The sequence below is a fragment of the Stegostoma tigrinum genome, chromosome 8, assembly GCF_030684315.1.
Source record: "Stegostoma tigrinum isolate sSteTig4 chromosome 8, sSteTig4.hap1, whole genome shotgun sequence".
Lineage (NCBI taxonomy): Eukaryota > Metazoa > Chordata > Chondrichthyes > Orectolobiformes > Stegostomatidae > Stegostoma > Stegostoma tigrinum.
This window is the reverse complement of record NC_081361.1, coordinates 38,270,502-38,286,215: the sequence shown is the minus strand read 5'-3', so window position 1 is coordinate 38,286,215 and position 15,714 is coordinate 38,270,502. Positions and strand designations below refer to the sequence as shown.

At 39.6% G+C, this 15,714-nt stretch overlaps 1 protein-coding gene across 4 annotated transcripts in view; it reads right to left on the bottom strand.

The window, feature by feature from the left end:
• Positions 1-14,808, bottom strand: part of LOC125456532 (uncharacterized) — a 54,639-nt gene extending 39,831 nt beyond the window's left edge. For 2 of the 4 annotated variants that reach the window (XM_059648236.1, XM_059648235.1), the window contains exon 1: positions 12,746-13,233. The gene's annotated coding sequence lies outside the window, so the exon portion shown is untranslated. Of the gene's footprint in view, positions 1-9,946; positions 10,034-12,745; positions 13,234-14,768 lie in introns of those variants that run through there. The other 2 variants (XR_009446097.1, XM_059648237.1) reach the window with 2 other exon arrangements.
• Between the last annotated feature and the right edge of the window lie 906 nt (positions 14,809-15,714).

Below are 15,714 nucleotides of genomic sequence, written 5' to 3'. Positions count from 1 at the left end.
AGGATGCTGAGGGAAGTAAGGGTGAAAACTGTACAGGCATCAGCCATAATCTCTGATTCCTCTTTAGAAATAGCCATGATGCCAAAGAACTGGAGGAGAACTGCAAAGATTACACCCTTTCAAAGAAGCATGTAGAGATAAGCCCAACAATTTCAGGCCTGTCAGTTCAATGACAGTGATCAGAAGAGTTAGGACTCACTCATGCCACATTTACTTAAACATTGTCATGATATCAAGGCCTGGCACTCTCACCTCACCTCTGGAGTTCAGCTCTTTTGTTCATGGTTGAACCAAGGCTTGAAAAAAGTCAATAGATGAGTGGCCCTTGCAGAATCCAAACCGAATGTTAAATAGTTGGTTATTCCTGCGCAAGTGTTACTTGATAGCACCATGGATGACTCCTTCCATCACTTTACTGATGGCCAAGACAGACTGATGAAACAGTAATTAGCTGTTTTGGGTTTGTCTTGCTTTTTGAGCACAGGTCATACCTGAACAATTTTCCACTTTACAGGGTAGTTACCAGTGTTGTATCTGGTACAGAAACAGTTTAGCTAGGGGTGCAGCAGGTTCTGGAGCACAAGGGGCTAGTATGATTGCTGGGATATTGTCAAGGGCTATAGCCTTTGCAGCATCCAGTGCCTTCATCCATTTTTTATTTGATATAATGTGGAACAAATCATTTCAGGTGAACACTGGCATCTTTGAGGCTGGGGACATCTGGTGAATGCCAAGACAAATCAGCCACATGGCATTTCCAACTGACAATTGTTGCATATGTGTAGGCCCTATCTTTTGCACTGGTGTGCTGGGCTCCCCAATCATTGAGGATGGGGATATTTGTGGGTTCTCCTCCTCTAGTGAATAGTTTAGTTGTCCACTACCATTCACAATGGGACATGGCAGGACTGCAAAGCTTCAATCTGATCCAATGGTGGCAGAATCACTTGACTCTGTCCCCCACTTGCTGCCTATATTTCACAAGCAAGTAGTCCTATCTTGAAGCCTCACCAGGTTGAGAGCTAATTTTTAGGTATGCTTGTTGCTATTCCTTCATTGTGCTCCTGCACCCTTCATTGAATCAAGGTTGGTCAACTGTTTTGATGATAAGAGTAGAGTGGGGCTTTGCCAGGCATGAGGTTGCAAGATTGTGAAGTACAATTTTGCTGCTGTTGATAGCCCAAAATGTTTCATGAATGTCTAGTCTAAGGTTACTAGTTCTGTTTAAATTCCATTTGATTTACTGCAGTAATAGGTACATATTCTCAATGATGAAGAGGGGACTTTGTCTTGGTGTTTGTGCATAAGTTACTGAAGATATCCAGACAGGTTGAGAAGGCAGTTAATAAGGCTGCCAGAATCCTGGGATTGTAAAACATACACTGCAAAGGCAAGGAAGTCATGGTGAATCTTCTCAAAAAAAATGGTTCAAACTCCCTGGAGTACTGAGTCTTATCTTGGATGTGAAGCCATTTAAGAAGTCACACAGAAGATTTACAACAATGGTTCTAGGGTTAAGAGACTTTAGATTTGTGGATAGTTTGAAGAGGTTAGCTCATTAACCTTGGAGGAGTAAAGGTTGTGAGGACATTTGAAAGAAGCTTTTAAAGTCATGAGGTGTTTGCAGAGATCAGCAGAAACTGCTACCATTGGTGGAATTGATATGGATTTAAGGTAAACAGCAAAAAAAACTAACGGTGACTTGAGGAAAACCCATTTTTACGCAATGAGTGCAAAGGACAGGAATATACTTCCTGAGAGCATGGTGGTGGCAGATTCAAACAAATATTTCAATGAATTTAAGAGAAAAACATTACATGGCTGCAACAAAATGCAGGGGAAAGGGATTAGCTTATTTGTACTTGCAGTGATTTCACATGGGCACAATGGGCTGAATAGCCTCCTTCTGTGCTTTAGTAATTCATTGAATCTAATGTTTCAAACAAGCTTAATTTGTGGACAAAAGCAGCAGTACACAATACTGTCATTTTATTTAGCTGGGTACATTCCATAAGACCATAATACATGAAGCATAAGTAGGCCATTTGGCCCATTTGAGTTCTCTCTGCCATTCAATAAGATCAGGGCTGAACTGATCATCCTGGACTCCATTTTCCTGCCTTTTCCTCATAACCTTTGATTCCCCAAATGATGAGAAAACAGTCAGTCAGTCAGTCAGTCAGTCAATCTCAGGCTGAAATATACTTCACAACCCAAGCTCGACAGTCCTCTGCGGTAACAAATTCCACAGTCAAGTCATTTCATTTTAACATACATTTCAAGACATAATTCCTCATTTGCCCTGACTAACTATAGGAAGGGATTTTGGAAATGATAACATGCCAATAAAAACAAACATAGGGCTGAAGCTCAGTATTTTTAGTTCATGCTTGAATGATATGGACTCCTCTTTCAGTTATATCTCATGAATCAGTCATAATTGACCAAATCAACTCGGTTAATTATGACTGATAGCTAAGTGCAAGCTTTTACAGTCACTCATAATTCAAGAGAGATCTAACTAAAATGGTTTAACTTTTATTTTCTATTTCTTGCACAGTGTTACATTATAGGATTTCCAGTTCAGGTGTATCCTGAAGTGGGAAGCAATGACATATGGGCCTTGTTCCTGTTTCTTCTCAGTAACAGGCAAAGATATCCATCATTGTCTGACGCAACACAATTCACATTCTCCCGTCAGGCACAAGTTACCGTGTTAAACTACACAGAAGTGATTCAGCAATCATTTTGGGACTTGGATAAATAACGCACTGGGCACAAGACAAAAGTCAAGTGACAGCATGACTACATGTTTTATTCATGAAATTTAGGCGGCTTTCCTTTCAGCCAGTAGAAGGCAAAATGCACTGTTAGGTCACTCCATTATCACCTCTCAAAGGATTGATGTTGACACCAAGTCTACACCATCAGAATACTACTGGAGTGCCCTAGTGCAAGGAGGTCTATTAACTTGAAAGCACCTCAACTCCAGACTCGTGACCAGTAGAAAATTTTATTCAGTTTGCTCACATGGCATTTCCTATCCTCTAAATCAACTATTCATTTCATACTGCAGTTATCATACTAATTCCAATTACGACTGACTTATCTATTTGTTACAATTGAAATCCAGGCTGAAACTGTCCAAGAATTTTATAAAAACTTCAAATACAGGAAATCAGAAACTGAGATCAAAATTGCTGGAAAACATCAGCAGGCCTGGTAGCATCTATGGAGAGAAATCAGATTCAATGTTTCGGATCCAGTGAACTTTCTTCAGAACTGATGGTACCTAGGAAAATTGTGTCAGTGATAATGGGAACTGCAAATGCTGGAGAATCCAAGATAATAAAGTGTGAGGCTGGATGAACACAGCAGGCCCAGCAGCATCTCAGGAGCACAAAAGCTAATGTTTCGGGCCTAGACCCTTCTCTGATGAAGGGTCCAGGCCCGAAACGTCAGCTTTTGTGCTCCTGAGCCTGCTGTGCTCATCCAGCCTCACATTTTAGTACCGAGGAAAATGTTGTTTTTTGACGCGGAAGATAAGGTGGCGGAAAGGGTAAGCAGTAAACAATAGGTGGAGATGGAGCCCATAGAGAGAGAAAAACAGCTGGACAGACAAAGAAATTGAATATGGTCAGACTAAGAGAATGAACAGCTGCTAAGGGGTAGTATTTGTAGCTGATAATGAGTGATGTGTAATAATAGACCATGTGATAATAGTCCTGGCACTTGTGGGTTGGGGTAAAGACATGGGAGAAGGTGTCTCACGCCCTAAAATTGTCAAATTCAATATTACTGGACTGCTGCAGTCCTAGAGTATATGCTTACCGATGGGTACACTAAAAACAACAAAGAACCACAAAATGCTGGAAATCTGAAACAGATTCAGAAACTGCTAGAGAAAAATCAGCAGGTCTAGCAGCATCTGTAATGAGAAGCTGATAATCTGAAAAAGAAGGGCCTGAGGAAGGGTCATTGGACCCGAAACCTTAATTTTGCTTTCTCTCTGCAGACACTGCCAGACCTGCTGAGTTTCTCTACATCTTTCTGTTTTTGTGCTAGAAATTCTCTCCCTAAGCCTCTAAACCTCCCTTCCTTCCTAATAAGACACAACTTTAAAACTTCCATTTTGATCAGCTGTCCTATGTGGCTTAGTGTCAAATTTATTCAATCATGCTCCAGTGAAATGGCTTGGGAAAATGCGCACTACTTTAAAAGGATCCAAATAAATGCAAGACACTGCTGTTTTTGTTGTTGTCAGGGCTTCAAGTCTCAGCTCAGAAGACCCTTGAATCGTCTAGGTTACTGACCTCTATTTTTGATTTTTTTTGTTGTCACATGTATCTTGTTACAAAAATACAGCGAGAACTGCTCTATATTAACTCTACTGGACTAAACTAATGCCATGGTCTGTGGGCGATTATGTATTACAGGGGATAAACAATGATTCTTGTAGCGATTTTTTTAAAGAGTTGATTGAGTTTTTTTTATTGAGAATCTACTGACCCACTTTCTGTACATCTGCCTTAGAGATTAATCTGGCATGGACTTTTAACAGAAATCGCTTCTGAGTGGTGAGGGTCTTATGTTATAAGCTGTGGCAGTAAAGCACTACAGAATTCACAACCTTTTCATTCTGGGATATCACTGATTAACTGCTGAGTAAATTTAAACCCTGCAGGACTGATCGAAGGCAATGTCTTTTTCACACAGAACCAACAAATGCATCATCCAAAAGACAATGTTATAATTCATCCTGGGCCATGCCTGGCAAAATACAACACACAACAAATTCCAATAATGTATTCACAATAAATGCGGATACAACACTGTAGAGTTATTTTTGTTAGAAGCGATTCTTCCAGCTGGAGAGCTCTTGCTTTTCTGAGTTCTTCCTAATAAACCTGCACTGCACTCAATCTATTCAACCACAATCAAACTGATGAGCTTCAGACTTTTCAAAACCATTTAGTTTACAATTGATAATTCATCCCGTCTGTTGCTAGGGGAAACAACAAGTTATTCTGTAATCTTAGCAACTCAGGTTGTTTGAAATGTGAGCAATCCCTCAGATATGTGAGTAATTGGAGACTAATTAACATTCATACATTTGTAGCTCAATATTAACATGACACTACGGAAAATAACAAGAATTTATTAAAAAAATTTGTTAATTTTTTTCCCACTCTCCCATACTTTGTGTCTTTCCCAGTTCATAAGCTGCTAATACTCCCCTTCACGTCTTTGTTCCATCTAGACACAAATATTCCAATGCACTCTATTACTGTAGTGGTAAGTATGAGCTAGTCAATCTTAACTTCCATCATCGGACTGTTATAACCGAGATCTTTCACAGTCAAAAATGTTTTTTGAAAAGAGTAAGAACTGTGGAACAAAAATGGCTGCAATGTTCACCTGACCACAGATTGAGGTTAACTTCACGAGAGCAATGTTGAATAAATGCAGATTTTTTCGCCGAACTTGTTATTTTACACTTTTTGTCTGAAAGCATCAAAACCAGGTACCTCAGACAACATAAAAAAAAACCTGGCAACTGAGTCAGCATCACTTATTTAATATATAGAATAATTTCACAGATTGAGCAATGTGAACAAAGGGACTTATGGGTGCAGGTTCACGGTTCCTTGAAAGTGGCATTGCAGATAGAAAGAGTTGTAAATAAGGCATTTGGTATGGTTGCTTTCATTGGTCAGAGCACTGGGTATAGGAGATGAGGTGTCATGTTGCAGCTGTATATGACATTGGTGAGACCACTCGTAGAATACTGCATAAAGTTCTGGTCACCCTGCTATAGGAAGGATGTTGTTAAATTAGAATGGGTACAGAAAAGATTTTCATTAAGTTGTTGGGACTGAAGGGTTTGAGTTATAATGAAAGGCTGGATAGGCTAGGGCTTGTTTCCCTTGAGTTTTGAAGCCTGAGGATGATCTTTAAGAGGTTCATAAAGTCATGAGCAGTGTAGATAAGGTGAATAGCCAACGTCTTTATTCAAGGGTAGGGGAGTCCAAAACTAAAAAAGGCATAGGTTTAAAGTGAGAAGAGAAAGATTTAAAAGGGTTGAGAGGAGCAATTTTTTTTCATGCAGACTATGAGCATTTAAGGAGTGAGCTGCTAGAGGGAATGGTAGAGGCTGTAAAATTACAAAATTTAAAAGACAGTTGGATAGGTACATGAATAGTAGAAGGTTAGAGGGATTTGGGCCAAATGCAGGCAAATAGGATTAGGTCAGTGTAGGAAACCTGGTTCCTATCTTTGAGTTGGACCAAGGGACCTGTTTCCATGCTGTATGACAGTATGACATCTCACTACCCAGTTTTGAAATGCAAGACATCTAAACTCCAAACTACAACAGTGAATTTTGTTTCAACAGCTGCTTTTGAGCAGCAAAACACAGAAGAAAAACAGACTTAGCGTTAACAAGACTTGGAACTATTTCTCTCCTTGCACGTTTCTCTCATCCTCATGGAACACAGTGCCCAATGAAAAAACAAATTATGAAAACAAACATTCACCAAGAATATGAAGATATCTACAGGTTCTGTGTGAGGACACAAGTCAATGATTGAACAATTGTTATCTCAGGGTAAGGATTGGACACCTCCACACAGCACTCATTGCTGCATAATCTCTAATTTCTCCATCCATACCAAACACACTCTCTTTTCAACTACGTCTTGTGTTTGTGAATGTATTTGATGTTGCATTTTTATTATTTATTTCTTGAAGTCAATAGATAATAAAAGTCCTCTTACTTTCACTCAAGGAAATCTTGGAAAATTAGTTCCTTCATTATCGAGTCAGCTGTATTTTATTTGAAGCATGATAACTGCATATGAGGAAGAATTCACAAATCTGTTACACTGACTAAAAAGGTGGGGGGGGGGAGGGGGGGGGAAGTCATTTTGTTTCCTCCTTACCAGTTTGTAAAAACTCTTAGTTGGTCCCAATCCATAACTTCTGGCTCAGCGTGGCATGATGCAGAATAAGGCTGATGGCATGGGCTCAATCTCTGTCCTAACTGTGGCAGTTGACGGAGGGCTTTTTTTTGTTTGCACCATGCACGACGCGGATTTGTTCCCCTTGATCTATAGATCAATGCCTCTCGTTAATGAAGAGAGATGCCTATGGATTCTAATGGTCTATAGCTAATTGTCTTACTCTTTGTAACTCTGTTGTTCATATGTTAAGTTGCACCAAATCCCATTCTCCTGTCACTCCTGTGCTTGGTGATTCCTTGTCAAGCAAAGACTCCATCTTAACATTCTCACCCTTGTTTCAAATTTATACCAATGTCTCTCCCTATCCATGTAATCTACTCCAGCCTCTCAGCCCTCCTAGATATCCCCCTCTAATTCTGGCTTCTTGAGTATCCCTGATTTTAATGGCTCCATATTTGGAGTTGCATCTTCCATTTGCCTGGGGCCCACCCTGGAATATTAAAGTTTCCTGCTTGTCTACTACACTTTCCTTCTTTAAGATGACTCAGCTTTTGGTCTTGTGATGTACGGTAGAGACTTACATATATTTTAATGTCATTTACTTCTTGAATTTGAATTTATAATATGTCAGTTTTGGGCTGTGTGCATGAGGAAGTTCAATTATTAACTTGCATTTCTATCTTTTATTTAGAAACCAGCATAACAGACAGAAAAACACAGCGGGGGACACTCACTGGGGTGATAAAAGGATTTGTTTGCATTAGCTTGCTTTCTGTTTAAAAGAAATAAGGGAAAACACTAGAGATTGGAAATTTGTTTTTGCAGAAGTCTGGGTTTAAGTTTAATGTAGGAGAATAATTTCTCCTAGAGGAATGAGTTACTTTACAAAGGCTAGGAAATAGGTTACCTTAGTGTAAGGTGTTTTAGTGTGAAAGTTCCAGACCAGAAGAAGTGTTTCATTAGAATGCTGAAGGGATTATTTGAAGCTGAGAAATTCTAAGCTCAGTCATAAGACTAAATCGAGGAAGAGGCTAACAAACTCTCTAAATCAGTAACTGAAAGAAACCACAAAATTAATACTAGAGGTAATGGAGAAGGCAACTATGTCTGGCATTTGAGTAAAGTGACATCACTGTGATTGACTTGATTGTATTTTACCATGTGTTTCAAAATCTTTCAAAATTGTATTATCTGTAAATAGCTTGGTTTGTTATATTTTATCTATTCTTTTGCATAATAAATTTCTGTTATATTGCTAATTCAAATCTGCAATATTGTGTGCCTGTGTTCCAGTGAAAGATCACTTTGTTAAATTTAAAAAAAGCAAAATATGATCAATCAAGCCAGATTTCAGTCTGGGATCTGACTTGTTCAATCATAACATCAGCTGAAATCATGAAAGATTAAACATCTCCTGATGTGGCTTGGTATCATGTTTTGTGTTATTGAACGCTCATGGGTGTTTTATTACATTAAAACTACTATATAAGTATCACCTATTATTGTTATAGTAACAGATTTTAAAACATGGATTTGTATACTAAAGTATTTATTCTTTAGAAGTGAAAGCGCTTTGTTTCTTTGCTGTTCAGATACATGTTCATTCAAGCAGAAATGAAAATAACATACTCAAGTGACTTATTCCTTTACACCCAGGACTCAGAACCATACTTCAATAATTTGCAAACTTTCCTTGTCCAGTAAATAAGAACTAATGAGCATTTTAGAGTAATTACCTGCACTATTGAGAGGAAGGTTTTCCAGATGGATTCAATCTATAAGTAGGAGCTTAAAAAAATAGTTGGAGCTATGTTTTCAAACAGTAAGGAAGAGAATTTTAGGGTACCTTTTAATAATTTGCATCAGTTTCAACTGCTTGTAGTACTGGAGGACTACTTTCATTTCTCAAAACATAGTATAGCTTGACCCAAGATGAAATTGGGAAAATAGTTTAAACGCTGCTTTCAATGTAATAAGAAATCGGTTCATGAATATTTACCTCAGCAAATGTGAATCAGACCTTTTTCCCTTAGAACCCAATCACATTTCCTCCACCATAACATAATTCTTTTTTCTCCCTTTACTATAAGAATTTCAGAATTCTCATCCTTGTTTACAAATCGCTGCATGGCCTTGCCCTTCCTAATTTCTATTTAACATCCTCAGCTTTTTGTTCTGAAGATGAGTCTTTAAACTCTGTTTCTCTCTTCACAAATGCTGCCAGACGGGCTACATTTATGCCAGCACTTTGTTTTTATTTTAGCTCTTCAGTAATCACAGGACTCCATTTTCGTTTTAGTGCTTAATTCTCTGCTACTTTTCCTCCAGGAATATGCAACTGGAGGAATTCTGCTCTTTCCGATAGGGTTTCTGTCTGTACTTTTCAGCTTAATTATCATTTGTGTTCAATTTCCTTCCTAATGTTTGACAAGGTGTTTACCAAAATGCATTTTCACAGCCACATCTCCTTCCCCAGTCACTGTCTCAGGCTCCAACTTACCCATGTGGAATTCCAAAGAAGAGTCAAATTGGACTTGAAACATTAACTTTGTTTCTCTCTCCACAGATAATAACCAGACCTGCTAAGTGTCTCCATCCATTCCTGATTTTAACTCAGATTTACAGCATTCCCAATATGTTGATTTTGCTTTCAGATGTTTGTGTTCTTGCAGTCCATTTTTCGTTTAAATACATTTGTATGGTGTGGGCATTGCAGGCTGGGCCAGCATTTACTGCTCATCCTAGTTGCTCTTAAGAAGATGGTGGTGAGCTAAGGATTGGGCGAATACTTAACAATTGGTAAACTAATTCTAAGAAGGAATGTTCCTCCTTAAGATTCTTCTCAACATCTCCCACTTTGAGCAAGCTTTTGGTCACCTTGCCTGAAGTCTCTTTAGGTGGTTTGTGTCAGAATTTTATTTTATGGTATGCTTGAGCTATTGCATGCTTTATCACTTTAAAAGGGACTATATAAACACACAGTACCTGTGTTGTTATTATTGAATGTATTAACTCCTTGCTCGTACGTAGGTCCACGGACATGTCTCTCCCTCATTGGAGTCAACTTTATTCTTCAAAATGGAAGCACAGAATATTTCAACAGGTTTTTTGAATGTAGTGTCTCCATAATCCAGCATGAACTAGTCTTAATTTTACATGCACATCAAGAAAAGGAACTCTGACTTTCCCTCACCCCACTCGCAGGTCAACAATGGTGCCCTTAACCCATCACAGCAGGCAGGCAGCACCTAATTCAGCACAGGCTGTAGGGATCATACTAGACCTTCCTGGTTTGTGGGGCCTTGTACCACAGGCACTACTGATTTTTCAGATAGGTGAGTGAATGATACCTTGAGCTAGGAAGGAATGTTGCATGTTCCCTATCAATGTAGAAGCAATATCATGTTATATTCAAAACCCACACCCACACTGTAAGAATATTCTTACAGAAGCAATGGGACACATTATCTTCTTCTTGCTTCAGTACATGGCTCTCATATTAATTATGGTATTCCAAATGTAAAAGGTACATCACACTCCAGATACTGTATGTGGCATTTCTGAGAGAGAAATGCAACTTGTTGTAGAATGCCATATGTCTGTGATAAGTTGTAATGAAAGCAATGTTGCATCTAATTTAAATTCCAAACCTGAGTCATCCTTACTGGATAAATCCATATATTGTCAAGGCTTGGTAATGAAAGTATCTTTCAGAACCAAACTTCCACACATAATTCTCAACTTGGGCCAGTAGGTTCCAAAAATTGCCCTTTCTAAAAATAAATTGAACGCTTAATTCTTCTTAACAAAGATTATGTACCTAAATGCTCCAAAGCAAATAAATCAATCGGCCACTGCGCACTCAATGATGGTTGATGCAGCCTAAAATACAAAATTACCCGAATTGTTCTTTTGAAACTGCAGAAAAACGCGACAGAAAGTAACGTTCATAAAAGCCGATGGCAGCCTGCAAGTTTTAGTGGTGCTGCGAGGTCAGTTGGAAGCTAGACTTTACTCACATCCCCCATGTGGGAGCTACTAATCACAGCTAGATATTTCCTTTCAGGAAAATAGGAAGGTGGGAGGCTAAGTAATCAGCGACAAAGCCAATGTGGGTCACGCTGGCATGTCTCCCAGTTACTGGGTACAAAGCAGCGTTGGCACAGGGCAGGGACGAGCCAAAACCCTGCCTATTCAGTTAGCGGTCATGTCTGGTGTATGTTTTAAATTTTAAAAGGCGAGCAGAAGAAAAAGTGATTACTTGCCTTATATTGTCATTCTATACAACTTATTTTGTCGCATTTCCACACAAAGCGAATCAATAAACAGCGCCGAAAACCAAAGTCTCTGATGAATGTTTATTAAATGCATGATTATCTGCATTAATAAATAATTCAGCATGAGACATAGACCAAACAGGAAGAAATGGAATGCAAAACCAAGACATTGTTCGAGAGAAACATCAGTGCTGTTGTGCTCCACTCCCAATCGTTTTATTAAAATTATAACTTTCTGCAAATATGCAATTAGGATTTGGGTCATGATATTGCCAAGTCTCCTTCAGTTTCGACAGTTTTTTCCATTTCTGCCTTTTAGTATAGCATCTTGAGGGTACAGGATTACTAATGTTGGATTCCTATCTCGACAGGGGAAATCTTCTCCAAAGAAAACAAAACACAAAGTGGGCGTGGCTCCCTGCTTAAAAATTGGTGAAGTCTTTCCACGGTTACGAAACTTCAGCTTTCTGAATCGAATGAAGAAACTGAGGTTGCCCATCTTACCGATGAGAAACTAAGAGGTCGTTTGAACAAAATATTCAAAGGTGTCCAGATAGATTAGAAAGCGGGAACTTGGTCAGTTGGTAGCAGGGTAAAGAGCTGAAGGATACCAATTTAAAGTGATTGGCAAAAGAGCAACCCCCGCTTGGGGGGGGGGGGGGGGAAGCCTGTTCATGCAATGAATGATTAGATTTGAGAGTGTGATTTAATTGAGGCATTCAAAAAGAGAACCGAACTATGATGCTTGAAGGGCTGAGGGGAAAAAGGCAGGTAATGCTCCTACAGAGGTAAGGTACAAAAACAGTAGGTTAAACGGTCACAATTTGGGCTTCAACCGTTCTGTACTTCTCAGACAGCCTTGGGAGTGTTCATTTTCATAATCATCGTACTGTGTTTGCCTACGTTACCTTATTTTGGGCAAGGTTTCAAATAATTTCAACGAGGTAAAAACAAAAATTAATCACCACAGCAAAATAACAAGTGATTTTGTTTTAAAGTTGTGCTTTGTAGTGTTTGTGTGGATGCGAAAGTTTTGGGCTGTGGTTTGGTATCACGTATTCTCAGCTCAAACAGAACGCAGCCAGATGAAAAATACAGCCGCTCCCAATTTGTTAGCTTCGGCCTCCAAAAGGTCATCCTCTGTTCAACGAATGTGAGCATTTATATTTCTGACACTAGTCACCCTGTGGTTTTGACGGCATTTGCCGATTTAGTGCCGGTAACTACAACAACAGCATGCGTTTATCTCACAAGCTTCATAATTTCCATGGACAGAGCATAAAGGCTGGACCCGTAGCTGCTTCAGTCCAGAGACACGCGAATCAGTTGTAGGTTTTAAATAAAAAATGTTGCGTCAATTTACAATTTTTAAAAAAAAAATCCAGTTAGCGACTTTTCTTTCCATCCAGCCCCTCCCTCACCTACCTGCTCACAAGAACATTTTGTTATTGTGCAAGAATGAGAAATGAATAATGATTTCTAGCTATATCTTTCCGAGGTAATTACCTCTGAAGTAGAGAGAGGTTTCAGTGTTCATGGCTTTCTGGAACTCCAATGTGATTTGTAAGAAAGTGACTTGAACAGATCGTGGAAGTACATTAGTCTGTGCGAAAATTTGATCATTCCCTCTTCTCTAACAAACGCCATGAAGTCAGATTTATTTGCAGCTGATGTTCTTCGGACCATCTCCGGCGCACTCAGGTCTGCAGCTGAGGGGCAATGCAATTGCAACGCGTGGCAACACAGGGCTCTTTTTCCTCCCCATCCTCCCTCACAGTGGAAAGTGGCTTTTCTGCCTCATGGAAGACAACGTTCTGCTCTTCTTTCTTCTCCCCCTCACCCCCTGAAAGTGTATCACTTGCTCGTCAAACATACACCACCCCGCTCCTTTCAGTTTAAAAACAGAATCTCTTTACAAGAGGAAGCAAACAGATACCCCCTCCACAATCAGCACACTAATTCATTTATTTGCCCAGTTGGTTTCTGTGCGTACCAATGACATGATTCGAAAACTCGGCTAAAATTTGTTACGTGAACGGCATGAGGAAATGGGTATTCGACACCAGTGGAAAGTCGAGAGTTTGACAAAGGGATCCTTGTGCTGCCTGTGCCAGCTGCTTCCCTATCCTCTACAGTGGCCCTGTTTGACTGAGAGAAACAGAACTCCGTGACCTTGCTGTATGCACTGCACAGTTTGGCCCAACGTATATGCTTTTAAAGAAACTGTTGGATGGATCTCACCACATGTACGATTAGTGACAGGCTTTACACTGAAGTCAATTAAAAAAAAGAAAATCGACTGATATGTTAACCGTACCCCCGAATCGCAGTCGCCCATTTCACAGTAATCATAGAAAGACAAGATCCGTTGCAAAAAGTTGAAGTCATGTATATGTTTGAGATTTTGATATTTACTCAGATGACCCATCATGTAACACACACTGGCTTTTACCAAACTAGCAATGTATGTCATGCAGTTTAAAAAAAGTTTTAGTCCAGCGGCTAAATGTTACAGCAATTACGTAATCAAAAACTTTGCCATTGTAGTTTAATTGACCTTTTGCGATTATTTCAGGTATCAATACAGTTCATACAATTCACTAAAATCCAGGGAGACAAAGGGATACATTACATCATACCAGGGAGCAAAGTAAATTGAAGTTTACACTTTCAAAAACATCAATTTGAAGAACAGCTTTGATTGCCTTTTAACTGAAATTGTTGGTTTTCGTGCCAGATTGTAGCTGAGCACAGCAAAAACATTCCACAGCCGCGGCAATTAACATTTTACTGTACATTACTGTGTTAATGTTACAGTGCTCTAAGTAAAAGCAGATTGAATCTGCAGATGTGCAACAAGGTCATTGCCGAAGCAAACTGCCCGCTGCAAGCCTGATGCAACAAATGAGTAGTCAGAGCGAGCCTTTATTCAGGATTCTTTGTAGTCCTGACAATGGTCAGGTTCAAGTTCACCTCCTGTCTAATTCCTCATTTACTTTGCACAACGGTGCTATGCTCCGTCCCTGCCGAGTTTCAAAAAAAAAATTCCAGCTTCTCCACCACCCCCAACGGCAAGTTCCTTTGAATGAAAAGGAACTCCTCTGAACATATGACTCAAACTTAGTCTGTTGCAAGCAACGAACTGATCAGAGAAACCTGGTTCATGGGCAAGACAAAAGCTGAGCATGTGTTGGCGAAAATTAGAAGAGATTCAGACAGCAGCCAGAACACTAGATTTCTGATATGAATTATGCAGTCTCAAATCTTACATTCTGTCCCCTAAGTTTGATAATAGAAAGTCAAACGTCTCCCGCAACCATCTTGTAACTTAGTAGCAGTGTGCTTGGAATAAAAACTAGACTAGCAGTAACCCACTAAGAAATCTGTGGCTCAAAGCTTGTACTGTGCTAGTTGCTCTTCCGGCCCAGCTGAGAAACGCTTTGAAGATTAGAGCTGTTTCCTGTGTAGAGGTACTCTTCCCCACCCGCCCCCTAACGACCATTTCCCATTGATACCCACAGAAGCCTACCTTCTTAACCACTGTTTTAACGGTTTCTCACCACTTCCACTCTTGCACTTTCTGCAGAAACTGCGGTGTTTATTTTGGTGGGTGCTTATAATGATGTCCAGGTGACGATGCTAAGGCTAGATAAGATTAGTGAGGAAGAGGGAAAGAAATAGATAGCGGCTGTACGTGATAAACCTCTTTGGTTATCCCCCAACCTAAAGCAGCAACATCCAGAGTAAATGTAGTAAAAAGTTAATCATTCCATCTGAAGCGCCTGCGACAGTTCCATGCTTTTTGTTTTCTACACTGCTATTTTGTGGGTGAGGATGGGAGGGGGGTGTTGTTGCCTGACTTTCAAAATAAAGCCTCAAGGCTTCACTGAGTTTGATTTCTGTGGCACTTACAAATACGTTTTGCTCGGTTTGTTAACTATAGATTGTCTTACCGGTTCCCATCCAATTTCAAGACCCGGCATTCAATCTCACTTTCCCTCAACAGAGAAAGTTTCAGTATTTTCTGGCTACAGGCAGCTAGTTAAATCCTTTAGCAGAACAGCACCCTTAACGTGAGGAACAGAGTAAAAGAAGGGAGAAACAAAATATTGAAGGACCAGTCACCACACCCACCTGCAAATCAACAAACCCCTTTTCTCATGACCAATTATACAGTTATTGAGACATCTGCACCCCAGATGTCCTTCCCAGCTAGTGCAGAAAGCACGGGGAATTCAAGGTGGGTTAATAAGTAAGGAAAAAAGACAATTAACTCGAGATGTTATTGTAATGCATTATTTTGCAAGCATTTGATGCTCAGAATGCAAGTTAACAGCAAGATAAAAAATATTCGCAATAAAATGCAAGCCCAGATGTATCTATTTATTTGTGCCTCCTGTGAAAAACGTTTACACTACAATCTTTAGAAGCAGTCGCCAGTTCGTTCATACTGTTGTTATAGGGTAAATAATTAA